We start from the raw sequence: 6,000 nt of genomic DNA on the forward strand, positions 1-6,000 counted from the left end.
GGCCAGCCCCTCTGTGAGACCTAACAAGGCAGCAGCAGGTCAGCAGGGGCTCCCACCTCTGTCCACCCACTTGCTTCCAGTGGTTGTCCTCTTGCTTCCCCATCCCCTGGATTAGAAAAAAAAGAGGGAAACAGAGTGGAAGCGAGTGGTGAGCTATAGTTTCAGAGACACTTTAGCCCATCACTCTCCTCTTTTCCACTATTCCTCTTCCTTTTCCAATTCAGGAAGTGGGGATGAATTGAGGTGGGCACATTAGCAGGTAAGGAGTGGTGGATTTGACATGCTGCCTCAAGCGCAGGGGAGGTCTTGGGCCAGCTCTGCAGCCTTAGGTAGAGGGATCAATGGTTTGGCTGCACAGGCCACAGCTTCATCATGTAGCTTGAACCCAAATCTCATTGTCTGATAAACAAATATATTTGCATTGGTCCTGCAGAACCACAAATACAGAGCCAGTCAGAGATGCTGGGTGGGTGGCCAGCTCTTCTCTGGTTGCCTTTTGGTTTTGTACCACCAAGAGCAGCATGATCTTATGTGCAGAGACCCAATCGCCTGTCTCATTTCCCACTTTCTATATATGAAACAGCCGGCTGCTGAGTCAGATGCTGCTGGGGCTAGCTAGCCCAGATATAGGCTATACTGATTTATAGCCCTTTCCCATTCTGAAAAGCCGAATTGGAAAGCAGCCCATTCCAGAGATTCTGCTGTTTGTAGCAGTGATGGGCGTGAGAGCTGGGAGCTGGCCAGCTCCTCATTGAACTCTCAACCCAGCTGTGAGCTCACTAGGTGGCCTGAGGGAAGCTGCTCTCACCTCTGCAATACAGGGGGGTGACAAAACTGGCTGTCTAGGTCTGCTGTCAGGATTACAGGAATAATCTGCATAAAGTGTTTTGGATCCTTGACATGCAGTGTATAAATACTTAATAAGACTTTCTACAATTCTGCTTGTCTGCAAGGTGCAGACAGACGCTTTTCCAGACAAACCCTGAGATGGCAGATTGGATCCCTCTAAGTCTACAATACAAGCAGGAGGTGAAGCTGCTTTGGATTTCTGGAACCATCCCTCTGTTTGATGGAAGAGCCATGGCCACTGGGTGACGGAGCACAGGTGAGCTTGGATCTTGCAGCCTTGGGGGCTAAGCCACTGAGCCATCTGCTAGCACACTCGAGTCTACAGCAAGAAAAGAGCAAGAGGGGAGAAGGAAGACCAGAGAAGGAACAAAAAGAAGGCTGTGATTTTGAGTCCTCAGCCTGTCACCCGGCAGCCCAGGCACCCGGCTATGGGCTTCTACAATGAGTCAAACACTGCTAATTGTTAGCTGTGTTTATTTACAGTGTCCCGGCATGGGGCTGGCATTCAGCGCGGAGGTGGCTAGGATAAACGTCTGCTTCCCAGAGGCGGCTGACAGCTGCCTCCCACTTGCGCTGAGGTTGCGCATGATTTGCAAAGGGGCAGAAAGGAAAGAGCAGATCCCCTTTCCTTTGCTCAAACAGTGATAAGCGTGACTATGAATCATGACATTTCACAGGCCCAGGCCGGGTGGGGGGGGTAAGCTGTGTCAGGTATCAGCAGGTATGAGTTTCTGATTCCTGGGTGCCAACATCCAGTAATTTCTAGGACTCTCAAGGAAATGGCAGGGACTGCCCAGCCCTGGAGTTTTCTGCTTCTGCCATGGTGATGTCATGCATGCAGCATATTTAGCATCCCAAAGGCCTCACATGCCACCCCCTCCTGCTTCCTGTTGTAAAAGTGACCTGCAGGCCTGGATAGCCCAGAGAAAGGGGAAGGGCTGTGACTGAGTGGCAAAGTAGCTCCTGGCCTGCAGAAGTTCTCAGGTTCAGTCCCCATCACCTCCAGGCACAGATGGGAAACACCTCCAGTCTGACACCCTGGGCTGGGCACACACTCCAGGCAGCACTGGGTGTCTCCTAGAGCACTGGAATTCATGCTGCTCAGAAATGTTATTCTCTAGGCTGCTCTCTATGATTTTATTTATTATTTAATATATTGTCTGTTTTTTAGTTCTTGAATCGTAAGCCATCTTGAGCATTTGCTCTGCCACAGGAAAGGCAGGATAGAAACTTTTTAAACAAACAAAAATGTGCTTCCTTCTTGGGACAACAGGGTCTGGTCAGATATATCATCCCCCCCCCCCCCCGCAATTTTCAAATGCCAACCCATTTACACAAGGAAGAGGGAGAAATGGTTGTAGCTGGACAAACCTTTTCTGAACGACCGCAGTGTCCCCCATCCCTTGCATCACATTACCTCTGCCTGAGCCACCAAGGACAATCCCAAACTGAAATCAGATTTGGCAGGGGTTCGTTGGAAAAAGCAGTCACATCCTTGGAGGGTGTGTCTTCTCTTCCAAAGTGCCCACGTTTGTTTTGCTTCTCTTACGGCTACCCTGGGCAAGGTCCAGGAAGGAGCAGAGTTCAAATCTTGCTGTCCGAAGAAGACGTGTTGACAGAAGCATTTGCAGAAACAAAGGTCACCACCAAACAAGCCACTTTGGTTGAAAAGTAACCAATATTGTGAGGGCTGCTGAGTTTTCTTCTTCCTTTTCTCTGACTGCTACTCAATTCCATTGGCCTTTTTTTCCCTTGCTTGTAAAGAAGCAAGGGTGCGCGGGACGGCTGGTGGCAAGCTGCTCCGGTGGCGTTGCTGGAGGGGGGTGGAGCACCCACCCTGCCTTTTGGCTCCATTTTGCTCCCCCCGCAAGGAATGTCTCCAAAGGGAGGGGCCACTTGCCCACCGCGCTGAGGCTCCCTGCCAGGCTGGGTGCTCCGTCCCCCTCCAGCTACGCCACTGAGCCGCTCATGTCCAGTTATCTTTTTCCTCCGTCTTTCCAAGACTAGATATGTACATTTCTGAGGCACACAAGCAGCCTTGCCCATCCTCATCTCTCTCCCCTCATGTGAAAAGGTAGAATACAGAGGAAGAAAACCTTCCTGCTGTGGGATGAGTTCCATAAGATCAAGCCCTCCCCTATCCTCCCCACACCCTTGATGAGAAGAGAGGGTGGTCAAATGTTTAGCCTCTTGGAATCAAAAAGGCCAGAAAGATGTTGCAAAAATGCAAAAGAAAGAAGCCTGGTGTTTGTTGGGGTACTTCAAGCCGGGGCTTAGAGTACCCAAACAACCACTGAGGAATCATAGGTGAGCACAGTAAATGCACAACTTGTACAGCTTGGTGAGTTACAGTTGTTATGACATTTCTTATGTTAGCCTTGATTTATAAAACGCTGGTCCTGTGGCTGGAAGTCAAAGCAGCAGCTGATCTTTGCACTCTAAACAACAAAACCAAAGGCTGATCAGGACCAACATCCAGCTAACAAAGCAAACACAAGTTGAGAGACATCCTCTCCCTTGAATTGTGAAAGGAGGCACAGTAGAGCAAACTGTGCCACAGCAGAGCAAAGATTACAGAAAGCAGATGATTTTTTTTTTATTTTATAAAAGCTGTCTTTCAAGTATTGTGATTTCTTGGTCTTTTCATAGTCACAAAAACTGTGAACAATTAGGGGGAAAATTGATTTTTTTTTTTTTAGCCAGTGGCTTTGAGCAAGGCCAATATAAATACTTAAGATTCCCAAATCAAGTTTTCCAGAGACTTTGGGCCCAATCCTATCCAATTTTCCAGCCTCAGTGCAACTACAATGCAGCCCCATGGTAAGGGAACAAAAATTCCCATACCTTAAGGAGGCCTATGTACATAAGAACATAAGAACAGCCCCACTGGATCAGGCCATAGGCCCATCTAGTCCAGCTTCCTGTATCTCACAGCGGCCCACCAAATGCCCCAGGAAGCACACCAGATAACAAGAGACCTCATCCTGGTGCCCTCCCTTGCATCTGGCATTCTGACATAACCCATTTCTAAAATCAGGAGGTTGCGCATACACATCATGGCTTGTACCCCGTAATGGATTTTTCCTCCAGAAACTTGTCCAATCCCCTTTTAAAGGCGTATAGGCTAGACGCCAGCACCACATCCTGTGGCAAGGAGTTCCACAGACCGACCACACGCTGAGTAAAGAAATATTTTCTTTTGTCTGTCCTAACCCTCCCAACACTCAATTTTAGCGGATGTCCCCTGGTTCTGGTGTTATGTGAGAGTGTAAAGAGCATCTCTCTATCCACTCTGTCCATCCCCTGCATAATTTTGTATGTCTCAATCATGTCCCCCCTCAGGCGTCTCTTTTCTAGGCTGAAGAGGCCCAAACATTGTAGCCTTTCCTCATAAGGAAGGTGCCCCAGCCCAGTAATCATCTTAGTCGCTCTCTTTTGCACCTTTTCCATTTCCAGCACCTTTTCCATTTCCATGTGACTGCTGCCCCACTACAAGACGAAGTGCATGCCCCATTAGCATAGTTGCACCAGCACAGGAAAATTGGATAGGATTGGGCCCTTAGATGATTAAAACTGGGCAAAGATTTAGGCCACAATCCTAACCCAACTTTCCAGCACTGATACCAAGATCCAGGTCTACAGAGCTTGCGTCCTGAGTACACTTTTGTCCTGCAGCGAGTCATGGACTCTTCACTCACAACAGGAGAGGAAACTGAATGCTTTCCACATGCGCTGCCTCCGACGTATTCTCGGCATCACCTGGCAGGACAAAGTTCCAAACAACACAGTCCTGGAATGTGCTGGAATCCCTAGCATGTATGCACTACTGAAACAGAGATGCCTGCGTTGGCTCGGTCATGTTGTGAGAATGGATGATGGCCGGATCCCAAAGGATCTCCTCTATGGAGAACTCGTGCAAGGAAAGCGCCCTACAGGTAGACCACAGCTGCGATACAAGGACATCTGCAAGAGGGATCTGAAGGCCTTAGGAGTGGACCTCAACAAGTGGGAAACCCTGGCCTCTGAGCGGCCCGCTTGGAGGCAGGCTGTGCAACATGGCCTTTCCCAGTTCGAAGAGACACTTGGCCAACAGTCTGAGGCTAAGAGGCAAAGAAGGAAGGCCCATAGCCAGGGAGACAGACCAGGGACAGACTGCACTTGCTCCCAGTGTGGAAGGGATTGTCACTCCCGAATCGGCCTTTTCAGCCACACTAGACGCTGTTCCAGACCCACCATTCAGAGCGCGATACCATAGTCTTTCGAGACTGAAGGTTGCCAACTAATCATAAGGGCAGTGAAGCTCCTAGGTAAGAGAACAAACATTGCCTTATCTTGAGGCTTCCATGACTGCCCCCCAACTGCAGGATGCAGCACATGCCCCACTGCCACAGCTATGCCAGTGCTGGAAAGTTGGTCAGCACTGTGCCCTTAGTAATTTCTGATGTGCACGTATATAAGGTTTGCTTTTTGCAGGGCTGGACGCATCCCAGGCACCTGATGGTTGCTTGTCTAAAAATGTCTTGCAGGTCCCTAGAAATGTGAACTTCTTTCTGAGCTGGGTTGCTTGGGAGAGGGGGTGACAGAGCCGCTGGTGGAAGGGATTAGAAGGTGCTTAAGCCAAACCCACAGCTTCAGGAGGAGGGGGCTCTAAACCCAGGGTGGAGCACCTGCTTTGCATTTCAGGTCCCAGGGGTGCCAAGGCCTGAGCTTTGCAGTGCAGGAAGGGGGTTAAAGCACTACGTCTCGCAGTGCAGGGAGGGGTGCCTCAGCGCTCTGCCCCCCCCCCCCGGGCAGGGAGCGCTGCAGGGGCGGGACGGCGCGCACAAAGGCTGCTGTCCGCACAGGCGCCCCCTGCAGGAGCGCGCCGCGCGCCCCGCAGAGCAGGAGGGACCCCACCGGTAGGCGGGGCTCGCGGCTGCAGCAGCCCCTCCCTCCCGCGGCCACGCCCACCCCGCGGCCGCCGCAGCCGCCCCGCCCCTCGCCGTGCACGCGCTCGCTGCCTCCTGCCACGCCCACCCGCCGCCGCCGCCGCCGCTCCTGCAGCCGCCCCGCCCCGCCCCTCTCGCGCGGCCGGCGCGCGCTGCCCTCGCGGGAGCTGCGCATGCGCAGAACGGTGTCGCGCGCCGCCGCCGCCTCCCCTGCCCCCGTTGG

This window comes from Tiliqua scincoides, chromosome 10, assembly GCF_035046505.1.
Source record: "Tiliqua scincoides isolate rTilSci1 chromosome 10, rTilSci1.hap2, whole genome shotgun sequence".
NCBI classification, from domain to species: Eukaryota; Metazoa; Chordata; class Lepidosauria; order Squamata; family Scincidae; genus Tiliqua; species Tiliqua scincoides.